The sequence below is a fragment of the Balaenoptera acutorostrata genome, chromosome 8, assembly GCF_949987535.1.
Source record: "Balaenoptera acutorostrata chromosome 8, mBalAcu1.1, whole genome shotgun sequence".
NCBI classification, from domain to species: Eukaryota; Metazoa; Chordata; class Mammalia; order Artiodactyla; family Balaenopteridae; genus Balaenoptera; species Balaenoptera acutorostrata.
The window spans coordinates 27,694,564-27,710,883 of record NC_080071.1 but is presented as its reverse complement, the minus strand read 5'-3'; the positions used below and the strand labels follow the sequence as shown (position 1 = coordinate 27,710,883).

The window sequence follows — 16,320 nt, the reverse complement described above, 5'->3', positions numbered from 1 at the left end:
ACAAAGTAAGAAGCTTGATAATTCCTAATGAGGGCAAAGGTGTGGGAAACAGGTCTTTTACGCTGCTGCTGGAGTATAAAATGTTGCCATGCCTTTGGAGGAAAATCTAGTTATATCCACCAAAGTTAAAAGGCACATTCCCTTCCACTCAGCAGAGCCATTTCTTGAGAATGTATCTACAGAAAAATGGGTACGAGTGGGAAAACCATTTGTAAAGTGATGTTTGCACCAGCACTGTTTGAAGTAGTAACAAAACAAAACAAAAACTTAGCTTCCTTATCTATAAAATAATGATAATAATAATAGTACCTATTTCATGAGAGTGCTGTGAGTTTTCAAGGTCCTGGAATATATTCATTATTATTCCTCTTAAATCATTATCAGAATTGATTTGAAAATACTAACGTCTAAGTACCTACCATATAGTAGGCACTGTGCTAAGGGTTAGGGTATTAAACAGAATCTCTTATCCTGAAGATTTTATTCATTTCCTTAAAATAGTTTAATTTCATTTGTTTTGTACGCAAAGAGAAAGAAATGTTTTTTAGAGATATGACGGGGCACATTGTTATTTCCCCGCTTCCCACCAGCCCTTCACATCTGTGGAACTTGCAAGTCATCCTTGCTGTGCATGCAAAGGAATGGAAGTTTTAATCAGGAGCATGTGAATGAAGGGACTATATACAGAGTAGGTTCAAGGGACCAAAACAAGATGATGAGGCCCAGGGACATGCACCAGTGGGGAGGACTAAATATGCAAATGGAGAGAGCAGCATTTCCAGAGCCCAGCAAGAGCTGGAACCCTGGCAGCAACTGTAGAATGCAAAGTCCAGAGAAGGGAACGGTGAGAGTGGTAAAATGTCAGGTAGAAGTCAAACAAGGGGCGAATCTCCGGAAAGACCCTCAATCCCCAAAGGCCACTTTCCATGGTTAGACATAATCTGGGAGCCCTAGTCTTCTGGGTTCTTTTGGGTTTAGCCCAAGGAAGGCATTGATGGAAAGTTGAGGGATTGCCCCCACCACCCCCTACTTTCTAGTCTAGGTGGCTGCATTCTCCTCTGGTAAACCTCCTGCTGAGGTCTGCCAAAGCTCCAGCTCTCACTGGGAGCTGGGGCTTCCGTTTCCTCTGTTATTGAACTCGGGTTCAGCTGCTTGCCATTCAAAAGCCAATAATTCAAGAGGCAAGTGTCAATAGACAGCAAAGATTCCTTAACCAGAAAAGTTGGCAATCTGGGGAGAAGCTGGACTTATGTCCCAAGACCAACTCCTAAGATTCTGCTCAGCAGTTTTTAAAGGGAAAAAAGGGAGAAGAATCTCAGTGAATCGTTAAATGGGAAAACAGGAAAAGGGCAAAAGAGCTGCTTTCACCTCCTTGCCTGTTAAGACCCAGGGGTGTCTGGCTCTCTCCACTCTTTGTTGCTGCGTGCTTCATCAACCATCTGAACCTACTTAGCATTTTTTTTCCATTAAATTGTATTCATTCAGCCCCTTTTGAGTGTAGACTCTATTTTCTGCCAAGATCCTGACTAAATCAAAGGTGCAATTTTAAAGCAATAGATGTTTCACGGAAGTGTAGCTCTGTTGTGACACCCTGGAGAGGAGAATCTGGGCAGATGAAATTATGGATAAAGGTACTGCTGTCTTGTGGGGCAGCAACTACCATGTGAAGTAGGGCAAATGGTTTTCTGAGTTTTATCATTGCTGAAGTCATGGAAAGATCCACATTCTGTATTTGCTTAGTTGCAGCAAAACTAAGGGGAGCAGAAATGTAAATGTAAATGGTCACATCCCATATATGTTCATTAAAGAGGTGCAGACCCAGAAAGAGCCCTTTCCTGCTTATTCAGCTTGTTCTTCCCTACAGAGAGGAGGAATACAGGTTTCTGTGAGATAATGATAACAACCAGAATATAAGACTTTCAAAGAGACTGAATGGAACATGGAAACAAGTGTATCAGTCTTTGAGCTTCCTTATGTATCAAGTGCCATGGAAAACATTGAGACAAAGTGATTCTGTCATTTTAGCATCCCATAATGAGTAGATGAATCCAGTTGTCTTTAATCCAACTGTAGACAACCAGGTATAGGAGTCTGCACATAGGCATGGGAGTACAGCGCCCCAGCACCTCTCTCCCACACCTGAGACCCAAAGGATCCCAGGTGTCCGGTGCTGTGCTATCTGATATGAATAGGGACCATCCCAAGAGTAGTAACTCAGTTCATGAGCCGCAAAATTTCTAGGCATTCTGGGAAGGCTAGACTAAATGTAATTACCATCTGGTCTTTCATGTGCCTTCTCCCCCACTCACTCGCCAATCTATTCTAAAGAGTGTGAAGCCCTGAAGTGGGCCCTGAAGAACCTCTGTCCATTATGTGGCCTAAGGTGGAATTCTTGCATTTCCCAAGGGAAGGGAGGAGGAGAGATGTAATTGTATGTGATTTGTGTGCATTTGTGAATGGATTTCTAAAGATCAGAACTGCTTAGGACTGTGTGAAAGGTGTAAATTTCCCAGAGAAACAGGGCAGCACCTAATCCTAATGACATGCATACATTATGAATAGCTTTGCTATGCTCTTTGGTAAAGTCAGTGGCTTTCCGCCTTTGAACATGAAAGGAAAAAGATGTTAGTAAGAATCCTTTAGGGGAACAGGAACTACATGTTTGCTTATGCTAAGTTATGGCAAAGTTCAGTTTTATTCTGTAAATAAAGAGTTGTCTTCATAAATATCAGCTATTTCCTTTAGTTTAAATAAAGTCCTCTTTATAAAAAAAATCTAATTAAACCTCTTCAATAAATAAAGTGATGTGGTTGATTTAAAGATATATTAAAATGGCAAACCTGTTTTGGTTCCAATAAGTAATCAAGCATATTTTTCTTAGCACTAGCTTTAACTGACTCATCTTTACAAAGGGGGAAATTGCTGCATGAAATAGATCAGGCAAAAACCAAGCATAATGTTTAATTGACTTAAGAGGATGGGAACGAGACAGAAGAGAATCCAGCACAGTAACCTAATTTTTTATAACTGTTCGTGCATTTTCTTAATTTACACTGATATTTCTTTTCTCTCTTTAATCTCCTGTGGCAGTAGATCTGGACATAATGCTTTAAATATTGTGATCTTTGATCTTATTTCAAGAACCAAAGCTTTATGAAGCTTTTATATATTTAGAGAAAGAGGCATAAAGCTTAGGCATGTGAAACATTAAATTTTGTTTTCATATATGAAAGATAACTGCCATATATATATGGTTTATCAGCCTAAAGAAACAGACAATATATTTTTAGATTACATTTTGGCTTTTCATATAAATTATACAGCTTCAAGACCATTTGCTTCCTGGATATTTCCTGGCACTCTTTTTGGGTCTGCATTTCTGAAAGCTGTCAATGTTACACTCTGAGTACCTGATACTCACGCCCTTGAACTTGAACATCTTGTGGTTAGTATTTATGATCAGTATGTGGAGCTAAACTGAAGGACGGTCACTTTCTTTATCCTTTGCTAAAACCAATGTTGGTTAGTCTGTCACCTTCTTAAACAATAACTGCAATTATACACTTCATCACATCCATCTGTCAAAACATGAGTGAACGTCAATTGTGGCGTATCTAGAAATACTCCACTCACTTCCATTTTGCTTCTTATATGCTGATGCACCTACTCAATATTAATTTCCTTCATAGTTAGACTGTGGAAAAAAATTGAATGGACTCTTGTGGGATAAAACTAGCTAGGTGACCTTGGTCAAGTCACATCACTTCTCTTGGCATCATTCCTCATATCTAAAGTAAAATCCCTTGTCTGAGTAATCTTTAAGAACTTTCCAACTCCACACTTCCTCAAAAATTATCATCTCTGTAGAGAAGTGGTGAAGATAATATTTATGTCAGTTGACATTCTGTTTTATAAGGTTTGAAAACGTTATTTTATCCTACCTGTAAATTGTAGTGGCGTTTCATTCTGGAATTTTGATTCGTCAGTAGTCAGCAGATACCATCAGTTCATCTTCAGAAAATGCCTTCATTCAACCACAGTCACTGAGATATGTTTAGGAAATAAAATAATAAACAAAACATAGTTCTTGCTCTCAAAGAGATTATGGGGTAGGGTCAATGAGGACGTGCACAGATAAAAGAGGGAGGGGTTGTGGGCAGAGAAGAGGAGGTCTCCAAGCAGAGGAAAGGAAGGAAGCAAAGTACTGAAGATATGATGGCTCCTGGCTTATTTAGGGGAAGGCAAAGAGATTGTTGTTACGAAAAATGACATTGAGGTTGTCCTCAGTAAATATTGACAGCATACTCTTACAATTTAGCTGAAAAAAAAGACCAAAAATAAACCAGGCCCCCAAATAACAAAAGATTGTAAATTGACATTTACATGGAACACTAGAGTGATTTTTTTCATTGGGATGTAACTGACATATAACATTGTATTAGTTTTAGGTATACAACATAATGGTTTGATATATGTATATAATGTAAAATGATGGAGTTATTTTAAGAGTGTTGTTTGGATGGTTGTATAACAGAGGAAGAATAATATTATATGAAATGATAAAAAGTAGTTTTGTAATTTAATACCCATCTTGAAACAATATTGCAATGCTGATCTCATCAGATGCTTTATATTTATATATTTAATTTCCCTTTGAGAAATCAGGTTTGTGCATTATTATGTCTTGTCCATAAAACCTGTTTATTTGGTGTGGGAATACCATCATTTCCTTCTCCACCACCAATGGCTACCTATGTGACTGAAAGGAAATTGCAGTGAATCTTCCAACAAGTAACTGCCACCCTGGGAATGATCCTCTGTGGATTTATGATTAAATTCTGGCTTTCATTGCTTTGGATGGAATAGCAGGGAAGGAGTGGAGAATCTGGTGATCTGGGAGAATCTGATGATCTCCATCATAATCCCCTCCCTCTCTTTCTCACTTTAAAATACAACATTGTGGTGAGGTAAGAAAAACCCTTACCGTTCATTTTCCTCCACTACCAGAGGGAGAGTTGGGGGTAATTTTAACAATTTTTTAGAAACTTTTAATAAAATTTCGTGTGCCCACAAACACATCGATTCTATAGACATTTGAGAAACATCTTAGAATAAAATTGGTAATAAAAACAATTCCAATTATATAAGGTCAATATATAGTAGGTGATTTTTAAAAATGACAATCTATGAGTGGGAAATCACAAGCCCATACTGAAGCTTTGATTCAGTAAATTCAAATGGGGGGGCCCTCAAATATTTTGGTATCATGTTTGAAAAAAATAGTTGATTTTTTTTCCTAGTGGGACGTATGGACTTTACTACAGTGTTAAATGTTTACCTTCTAGTACCTACAAAATGTTCTGAAACCAAAGGCCAATTTTGTGTTGTTAAGAAATTGTAACTTTAAACTTGCTGAAACACTCATTGGCTCTAATCCTCCTAAAAGAGTGTTCTTAATTGCAGTTTGTTTATTTATTTATCTAATAGTCAGTAAATTCCACATTTATTTCTGGCTCGTTTTCAAAAAGGATAAATTAACCTGAAAAGTAAAGATAAGAGTTCATATTTTCTGCTAGGAAGTGATTTCTATTTCTAAAACAGTGGCTGCTAAAGGCACTGTGTTAGTGAATGCTTGGGAGAGAGCAAGGAATTGGTAGTAAATCTTTGCAGAATGCTGCATGTTCAAAAAAAGGACTGGGAAACTCATACCTATAAAAGCAAAGCCCTGGAGTGGAAAATGATGTTTACCATGGTATCACATTAGTACTGTGCTTTAGCTGAGTTCCATTTTTCAGTCACAGTGGGCAAAGCCAGGATTTGAAGCCAGGTAATAACACAGTGGTCCTGTGAATTTAGAATCGTAAAGTCTGGGTTCATATTCTGACTCTGGTATTTTCTATCCATGTTGGAATCGTTAACTCACTCCATCAGGAGGCCTGTCACCACCCACAGCCCGTGTGGCGTCACCACTATATCTAGGGGACACCATCCCAAGGTCAGACCACTGTCCAGGTTCAACTCCAGACACCAGCATCCTGATCCCTTTCCTTCAAGAAGGAAACCAGCTCAGTGAGCCTAGATTCCCAAACAAATTACAGGAGGATCTAGAAATACTTTCTGCCTTAAAACTCTAATGTCATTTATAACTCTGAACAAGGGAATCCAAAATTCAAGACATAATGATTTGACCATTACTTAGGGAAATTTTTGGCCAAAGATCAAGGATGATCCCCTTCTTCCCGCCAGGCCTCAAGTTAATTTAAGAGTTAATTAACTCTTTTTGTAAGGCAGCTAAGTAAAATGTTCAGAACTCCAAGAGCTAGACATCAGGCAGCATGTTTTGGTAACAAATTCCCTTTATTTTCTACGCAAGAAAATATTAAATAATATTCAATAAATACTATTTAATAAATATTAATAATAATTGCACTGATTCTTCAGCCTTCTGATGTTGAGCTCTCTCCTTGAACTCTTTCAGAGTTCTCACTGCAGCAGGAGATTCTCCAGGCTGTCTCAGTACTGACAGGCAAAAAGACATGGCATGGCTTTTTCCACCTGAGTGACTTCTCTTCCTCTTTAACACCTAAGATTTATTGACAGTGATGATGTCCCATTACAATATTCCCTTTCTGTATTGGGCACTGAGCAGTGAATTGCTGCCCCTAGCCCTCATCAAAGCTGTGCCGAAGGAACAATCCAATCCTCACGGCAGAGAGAATGCTTCAAAAACTAAAGGGCATCTTATGCTTTCATCCTCTTTGCCTTGTTAGGAATTCTCTCATAGGAAAGGCACAGCCCAAGCCTCTTAGCCAGTTCAGTAAGTCCATGTATTCACAGGTTTAAGAAGTATTGTCACATAGGAAAGGGCCAGTACTTTCTTTCCACCTTCTAAGATGAAATTACAAAGGATCTCCTGGAATGGCTAACACTCAGGGTGGGAAGAAAAGAGGGGGAAATTACCTGCTCATTCTTTGAAACTGGAAATGTAATAGTGGGAAAGAGAAAATTATATCTCAGTAAATTAACTTCCACTCAAAGGTAAATAAAATACAGGACTGGTTCCACAGGGAGTTTAGAATCTGGGAGGCAAATATGTACATAAAACTCTCCCATGAAGCCAAAAGGGACAAGAGCAGTAGTGTTATAAGAGAACACAGATAAAGACTCATTTTAATTTATCTTTTGCCAACTTTTAGGAATATGTGAGTTTAAGTGTATACTACACTAATTTAGTAAAAATCTCATACTTTGCCTTTATGCCAGGCCTAATATAAGGAATATTTAAGGTTACCATTGTTGTTAAATTGGCTCAGCTCTGATGAATGAAATGTCTTGTGTACAGAATGACAAGCTACTCATTAAATATACTCATTGTACAATGGGTGTGATGCCAGCCTTTTTTTTCCCCAGAGTTTGTCAAAATAGGCATTTATTCTCTTACTCCCAATGCTTTCAAGTTAACAAATAACCACATTCTGCAAAATAAAACACGAAGTTGTTCTGTAATTAACAAAAGAAAAGAGATTCTACCTACTGAGAAAACAAGAAAGACATTAGAGAAAAAAGAATACGTGACCTAAAACATTGGTAGAATTTTCCATGAACAGATGGAAGGAAGCTCTGTCAAGTGAAGATTATGAACAAAGATACAGTGGTGGAAGGGTGATGTGTGCACTGAAAACAGCATGGCTTTCCATTTATCTGATGTGTCAGAGTAAAGAAACTCAACTAGTAAAGGAATTTGATCTGGTTTGTTCACTGATGTAACTTCTGTATCTGGAAATGTGCCTGGCTTCTAGCTGGTGCTTGAAGAAGTGAATAGGTGAGGTGTCAGATGCCCAAACTATGAGCAGTATTTGAGAGCTCTCAAGGGCTAAGGCATTTGGACTCCTGCAGTGTGAGGGAACTGACTAGGATTCTGTAGAGGAACAGAAACCAAGCTCAACTAAGCAGCAATGGAGTTTATTTGTGACTATCATGACACCCCAAATCAGGAAAGTAGCTCGATTTGGGGAAAGACAAGAGCCAGAAACAGGAAGTCATCAGGAGTTTGCGGGCTCTTTTTAAAAAATTATTTATTTATTAAAAAAATTGTCTTATACAATTTTTAATGGTTACTTTCCATTTACAGTTATGACAAAATATTGGCTGTATTCCCCGTGTTGTACAGTAGTACATCCTTGAGTCTGTATTACAACCAACAGTTTGTACCTCCCACTCCCCCTCTCCCCACTGGTAACCACTATTTTGTTTTCCATGTCTGTGGGTCTGCTTCTTTTTGTGTTATATTCACTAGTTTGTTGTATTTTTAGATTCCACGTATAAGCAATATCATACAGTATTTATCTTTCTCTGTCTGAGTTACTTCACTTAGCATAATGCCCTTCAAGTCCATCCATGTTGCTGCAAATAGCAAAATTTCATTCTTTTTTATGGCTGAGTGTACATATATCTTTCATCTTTATCCATCCGTTGATGGACATGTAGCTTGCTTGCATGTCTTGGTGGTCGTAAATAATGCTGCTATGAACATTGGTGTGCGTGTATCTTTTCAGATTAGTGTTTTTGTTTTTTTTGGATATATACCCAGGAGTGGTATTGTTGGGTCATACGGTAGTTCTATTTTTGTTTTTTTGAGAAACCTCCATACTGTTTTCCATAGTGCCTGCACCAATTTACATTCTCACCAACAGAGTACAAGGGTTCCCTTTTCTCCACATCCTCACCAACATTTGTTATTTGTAGACTTTTTGATGATTCTGGCTCTGTCTTTTGTCACTATTTCCTCTTCCACACCTGCATGATTCCTTTCTCTCAGCGCCCTGGCCCACTTGGTCCTGAGTCTGCATTGGGAGGGTGAAGTGGCGCCCACAGCTGTCAGAATCACATGTCGCACCCTTCCTTGTCCTGGTCCTCTGTAGCCAGGAGCACAGGTTCACCTCTGGGGATCAGGTAGGGAGAGGTGTTGGGAGGACTGTTATGAGCAGACACTCAAAAAATTGACCTCTGTAATAAGCGATTAGAAGGCATGAAAGCATGTGGTCAGGGGTGTTCTTATTTTCTCTAAACTATAAGGACCATTCATATGTAACATGTTAGTCTAAAATTTAAAAAAGTACTGCCTGTTAGTTCACATATTTCCCACTTCCTCTTCATCTCTAACATCCTGGTAATTATTTACCAAACATTGGTGCATTGGTCACCTGTCTCTCCAGCTCCTTTCAACATTGCCTAGACTCTACCAGAGACTGAAGAACACTATTTACCTGCACCTCACGACTTGCGGGATCTTAGATCCCCGACCAGGGATTGACCCCGGGCCCCAGCAGTGAAAGCACTGAGTCCTAACCACTGGACCACCAGGAAATTCCCTGAATAGCTTTAAGTGTTCATGCTACCTTGGCTAGCTTTTGTGGAAGTATAGGATTTTTGAGCTGGCACAGGAAATGATCTTACTTAATTTTTTTCTTTTATAGATAAGGAGATGGGCCCATGAGTAATTTATAAATAAGGGTTAGTAGATGGTTTTCGAACAGAGACATGCAAATTACATTCCTGTGATTCTAGAACAGAGAAAGAAAGGAGGACTTTTGAGTATGTTGTAAAGAGCAAATGGACCAAGAGCCTTGGTTTTATTGCTTTGCAAGCAAGGTGTGGCCTTGAATAAATCTCAATAAGGCTCTGAAAACCCTCAGTATTCCCAACTGTATCATGGGAATAATTATAATAATATTAATAGTATCTATCACACTGTCCTATAGTAAGGAATAGAACAATTAAATATTGAAGGTGATGTCATTTAATAAATGGTAAAGCACAGGCAAGATAGTTATCAACAATAAGTGGGTTAGATGGAAGACAACCAGGATGAAATATTTACTGCAAATTATGCCACATGATTAATCTACACATAGTTAATTGTGAGCATATGCAGGACCAAATGCTAAAGACTGCTTCAGTTTTAAAGTACAGTGTGTAACACAGAAAGCTGCACTCTCATCTCCTGGAGTTATAAATAGTGTAGCATGAATTCTCCATTGTTTTAGGAAAACCTGATACACATGGCTTTCATAATTCTATCGATAGGTAATACTTAATTGGAGTCAAAATACATATTTGCTTACTAAAACATGTTATTATAACTAAGCTGTAGGTTGTGTCCACAAAATGGGGAAATATATTGCAGTAAAAGATAATAGAACCATTGAGAGAGTGGGAATATAATCTTGTTTAACCTCTAATCACAGATGAAGGTGGGGAAATGTAAGTTCTCACAGAAGAGTTCAGTGACTTGCTCAAAGGCACATGCTCATGAGTGCTGAAGTAAAACTCACATCTTCTCACTCTGGGTTCTTCACTATAACAAACAATCTGCTATTAAAAAACAATATTAAAAATGAGAAAAATTTCAAGTAGATCCCCAATGGAAAGCCATTGATCTGTCATAAAGGGCCTCCCAATTTTCTTCTGGTGGAATAAAAAAGACAAAGTTTTATTCACAAGCTCTATAATTTGTAAAGATAATAATGATTCGTAGTAGGAATAAAGTAATACTTCTTAACAAAAATAAAATTCAAAAACAACACTAAAGTTATTTGCTATACTTGAAAATAGCTATATTTAGTTTTAAACGTTTTCATCTTTCAGTCATTAGGTATTTGATACGATAGAGCAATTAGGAATGAAGGGGAAACAGAGGAAGCCATAGTGAGAGAGTCAAAAGGCAGAGGGAAATGATGAGGCTGAGAGAGAAAAGAGGTTGAGAAATAACACAGAAATCCGGCTGGTGAGAAAATATTTAATGTTTGGCCACTAGATGGCGATGTAATGTAAGGTGCTACTTCGACCTTTTTTTTTAAAAAAAAAAAAAGCAAGCTATTTGCTGATTTGTATTAGGTACCATAGAGTGAGGCGAGGATGAAGCCGAGAGGATACTGCAGAGGTCTCTGGTGCATGTGTGTATGTGTGCGTGTGTGTGTTTGTGTATGTGTGTCCTGCCCCCGTGAGACTGCAGCCCTTGTAAATACTTGGTCACCTTTTGCAAGAAGGATCTGAACAATTGCAACTGAAGGCACGTTGTTATCATCTGGTCTTTGGGAGATGCTCTTCCTCATTGCAGATGGGTAATTTTCCTTTTTATCAGGTAAGCCGTCTGGTTGTTTCTTCACGATCTTAGGCACGTTCGTTCCGGTTATTTTGGGAAAAAAAAGAGCCCGTGGAAATACAGTTTGGGCAGAGCAGGAAGTCCGTTTTTGCATGTGAATTCGGACCAACGGGTCCCCCTCCTCCCTCTCTTCTCCTCCCCTTCCCCTTCCCCCTCCTCTCTCCACCTTCCACGAACTGAAATCAGGTTTGTTTTGCAGTTCAGCATTTTGATACGAGATGGGATTCTTTGGCCTGAAATAGCTTGGCACCTGGCCAGTTCTTGCCTTTGCTTTCCTCCATCCTATTCAAGGTCTCCTTTTGACGCCCCCTCCTCCTTCACTGGTGCTTTAGAACTGGACTAGCCGAGCTGTGAATAGAGGTCGTAGTATTCCTAAGGATGGAGCAAAAATTAGATCTCAGTGTTAACCCCACAGGAAGAAGGAGGGCAGCGGGACAGCTGCTGGGGCCGAGCACTGCAGGGGTTTGAGGCTCCTCCGGCAGAGGCTGGGCTTTTGAGAAGCAAAGCCTCATGCCTTGGGCCAGAAGGGGACAATGATTTAATCTCTGTAACTCCGACTGAGCAGGCTAACAAAGGAGCTGGAGGGTAGTGGGAAAGAATCCGTTGTTCCTGGAATGCCAAATGGGAAAGGTTGAGTTACTGTTAATTGCACAGAGGTCACTGTCCGCGGTGATATTGCAGATGCTGTTCAGTTCCCAGTGTGAACCGTCCTGCTTTTCCAAACAGCACAAAAAAAAATGTCTCTGGGTGGACGTGAGGCTTTTTCAGAGGTCTTTGTTACCACGGATCCCCTCTCTCCTACCTGTTTGAGGTATTTGTTTAAAGGCACTCCCCCTTCCCCCGCCGCCTTTACTTCTCTCATTTCTTTTTGTTCCCTTCAGTGACTTCATGACAATTGTCGCTCCTCTTTAGCAAATCAGTCCAAAAAGAGTGGTGGTAGGTGCTTTTTCACATGTCCCACGAAATGATTAAAGCCAAAGCAGGGTAACATTCTCTCCATATGTGCATGTGACTAAATATTTCTCAGGTGCAGTAGCAAACTTGCGAATTGCCGAATGCTGTTGCTATCACACCTATAAAATGTGGCTTCTTTTTTCTATGGATTTCCAGGTTCACGTGGTATTTCTGATGTGCTAGTGTAGTAACGGAACATATTTCTCCATTAAGCACTTTCAATCATCCCAAGAGGCTGATGCCAAACAGAAATCGGAAAATTCCATGCTGAGGTTGGTGATCCCTGCTTTCGTTTGTCCAGTCTAGTCGGCAGGTCGCTTACCTTTCCTATTTGCTGCAATACCTGGCACGCCAGGGTGATGCAACTTGGAGCTCCTGCACGTTCACCAGTGTCTGACACTTTTCTTTCCCCTCATTTGTGCATTTGGGAAGCTGAACAACTCCGGTGAAAAACTTTTAAGCCTCTCCTTTGTGGCCGCTGCTTTTGTAATTGCTGTCAAGCCACTGCATCCCTCTTGAGCAGTGTTGTAATTTAGGCCTTCCTTCACAAAGCTCCTTGAAGAGATTTTTAGATGGTGTCTATTTTAGGAACATAATGTGTAGACAGGAATGGATGGCCACTGAGATTTACAGGAAAACAATTTCGTGGAGAGGGTGAGGTAACGTTATAAACCACCAGCACAGAGCAGCAGTGGCTGGTTATATCACATGAACTGAGCAAGGGAATTAGTTTCCAAGAAACTCACTGTAGCTCATGTGTATGGCTTTTTTTTCTTTCTTCCCTCTTCACATTGTTGGTCTGTTTTTTCAAATATCTCTCTAGGTGGCCAGTATGTCCGGAATGCTCATACTGGTAAAAATAATATGTTGGATTTTGCTGCCAATACTAATAGTCTCCGTTTACATGGCCCCCTCCTGCTGGGAAATCTGGTATCTGGAGACTCATTTATTAGGGCAGTTTCCTTTAAGTCATGGTTGAGATGTTTTCTCCATGTATGGGAGGGGAGGGGAAGGCACAATTGGAGGCCTAATTAATTATACAGTATCCAAGAAGGCACTGGGGGATCTCAGCCAGGATTCGGCTTTACCAACCAGCGATACCAGGGGCAAAGGGACAGGCCAGAGACCCAGAAGTAAACTATTGCCACCAACACAGGGAATGAAAACTCTGGAATCTCACAAGAGGAGTCCAGTAAGAAACATTCTAGTTCCTTGTGTAGAGGGCACTGATTCAGAGAGGGAAAACGGAAGAGCATCTTCTCTGGGTGTTGCAGACAAGGAAGGGAAAAATTGGGGGTTCTTTTGGAGTTACCTCTAGGATGTTACAGACAAAGCACTTCTCACGGGTTTATATTTGTATGAGCTCACACAGGGATGCGTCCCTGCAAATTTTAGCCTGGGGTCCCATACAAGGTATTATTTTCCTCCTGGGTAGTTGGAGAGGCCTAACCCATCATTCCCTCCCTGTAAATACCAAGCGCATAGGCCAGATCTCCCAGCGACCTGTGAAGCGGAGGTAGGGGGGTGCAGGAAGAGATTATAGGGAGGGTGGAGGCAGAGTGACAATCCCAGCTATTTGGGGCTGGGATCTGTGAAGTAATCACTTCCCTTTGAAATTCTGATTAGTCAATTAAGCATGTTTCACAGATCAATTTAGATGATACTGCTCTAGGGTAGGGGTGGGGAAGAGATTGATTCTCAGAGCAACTGTGGTCAGAAAAAATAAATGAAGCCAAATTTTCCCAAACTGTCCCAAACTGTGCTTTTCCAACTTTTTCTTTTGTCCAGGTTCCCATTTATTAATTATTTTATTTAACAAAGATATATAGCATTTACTCTGTGCCAGCCACTATTCTAAGCAGCACCTTACAAATATTTTCTCATTTAATCCTGGGAGGTAGGTACTATTATTAGTCACACTTTATGGATGAGGAAACCAAGGAAGCACGGCAAGGTTAACTTGCCCTTAGTTACAGTTTGTAGGTGGCAGAGCCCCAACTTGAACCCAGGCTGTCTGGCTGCAGAGTCTGTGCTCTTGACTATTCCTTATCACCTGTGTGGTGGTAGAGCAATGGCTTAGCCCAGATAGTAAAGACTCGGATTGGTACCATCTGTACGTGGCAGCTATAATTCATCTGCCCCTCTACATGCCAAAATTCCAAAATACTTGGGTTTAGAATGATTCTCTATATCTGCTTGATTTATTCATTTTTTTAAAAAGTGCCTTTCTGGGCTTCCCTGGTGGCACAGTGGTGGAGAATCTGCCTGCCAATGCAGGGGACACGGGTTCGAGCCCTGGTCTGGGAAGATCCCACATGCCACGGAGCAACTAAGCCCAGGCACCACAACTACTGAGCCTGCGCGTCTGGAGCCTGTGCTCTGCAACTAGAGAGGCCGCGATAATGAGAGGCCCGCGCACCGCGATGAAGAGTGGCCCCCGCTTGCCACAACTAGAGAAAGCCCTCGCGCAGAAACGAAGACCCAGCACAGCCATAAATAAATAAAAATAAATAAATTTTTTTAAAAAAAAGTGCCTTTCTGTACTATTGGAGAGTCCCTGTTCTAGGTGCCGGAATATGGTAAATAAAACAAAATTCCTGCCCACGTGGTGCTTTCAGTCTAAAGATGGAGTTGGTAGATGAATCAATGTGTAATGAAATAATAGTGAATACATGTTGTTTGAAGAAAAATACGGCAGCATAAGGCAATAGCGAGGATGAAAGGGGCCTGCAGAGAGATAAAACAATGTTCAAGAGGTGCCGAGAGTAATTTTTATCTGAATGAGGTGAGAGAAGAGCATTCTGGGAAGAGGGAAGGGAGAAAACACAAGTCCCAAAGGGCACAGTGTCTGACAGGTATAAGGAATAGCACCTGCCTCATGAGTGATCACGATAGCAGAAGAAATGGCAGGAAATGGGGCCAGATCTGTGGCGTCTCAGTGAGTGTGCTTAGGGCTCTAATTTCCCTGGCGTTTATAAAAAACATATCCAGGAACAATGTCAAGTCACTTTAAGTCCCATATTTAATGATAAGTTACTAGGTTAAAAAAAAGAAAAAACACCTAAACCAAGTCATTTTCACACATACACAACGTTTTAACAATTTGTAAAGTTCTGTGAAAAATGCTGTAGTTCCTGGTATGCAGTGAAAGTGGCTTAAAAGTAGTTAAAAGACACTCCTTGGTGGAAAAAATAAAAAAACCAGTTTGAATGAGGTCATTGGTTAGATTGCTATAAACTATCAGTTAAAATAAAAAGCAGCCCCTGTCACCCAGTCAGTCTTGCTTGCACTTGAGGACTTTCCCCCTGAAATGACCAAACTGAGGAGGTGTGGGCTGGGAGTGGACATTAAGGATGGAAACCAGTCTAGAGGGGTCACGACACAGTAGGTGTTGAGAGGGTTTGAACAAATCATATTTTTTGCAAGTGAATTCATATTAATGTGATTTAAAAACAATATGGTAAAACACAAGCATCAGCTCTCATTTTTATCTATATTAAACCTTTTGTTGTTATATTTCTGTTTCAAAATTCACATTCTAATGGTTTATCTTTTTATTGCCTGGCTATTTGCTCCCACTCTCTCAGTCACCTGCTAACACTGTAGTTCCTTTCTAGCAAATGTGAATTTCTCTTCTAACTTAGAATAAACCTGGCTTCTTAGTTTATCCCTGTAAATGGTGAAAAGTCCTTGCCTCTCATATGGCCTCTTCCTCCTTTGATGCTCCACCTACAACCTCGGCTTTAATTTTGATGAAGTGTCTATAATCTTTGGCTTTAATTTTTTTCTTCTGTCACTTGTGTTTTTGATGTCATATATAAGAAACCATTGCCTAATCCAACGTCATGAAAATTTACTTCTCTTTTTTCTCTATGAGTTTTACAGTTTTATCTCTTACATTTAGGGCTGTGATCTATTTCAAGTCAGATTTCATATGTAATATGAGGTAGGGGTCCAACTTCATTCTTTTGCACATTGACATCCAATTGTCCCAGCACCATTTGCTGAAAAGACTATTCTTTCCCCATTGAATTGTCTTGTTTATCTTGTTGGCCATGCCATATTTAAGTGCATCTGTGTTTTTAGCATGTTACTATTAGCAATAATTTCATATGCTGGGTACTAGGGGTGACTTTTTTCTTTAAAAATGAGCAGTAAGATTCTCCCTTCTGGAGAATCCATATAACTTTAAAGCATGAAAC

The 16,320-nt window shown here is 40.0% G+C and overlaps 1 protein-coding gene across 1 annotated transcript in view; it reads left to right on the top strand.

Annotated features, from left to right (window-relative positions):
* Positions 1 to 11,009: 11,009 nt before the first annotated feature.
* Positions 11,010 to 16,320, top strand: part of LOC102998353 (sodium channel protein type 1 subunit alpha) — a 136,318-nt gene continuing 131,007 nt past the window's right edge. The window contains exon 1 of the mRNA XM_007183215.3: positions 11,010 to 11,143. The gene's annotated coding sequence lies outside the window, so the exon portion shown is untranslated. The remainder of the gene's footprint in view (positions 11,144 to 16,320) is intronic.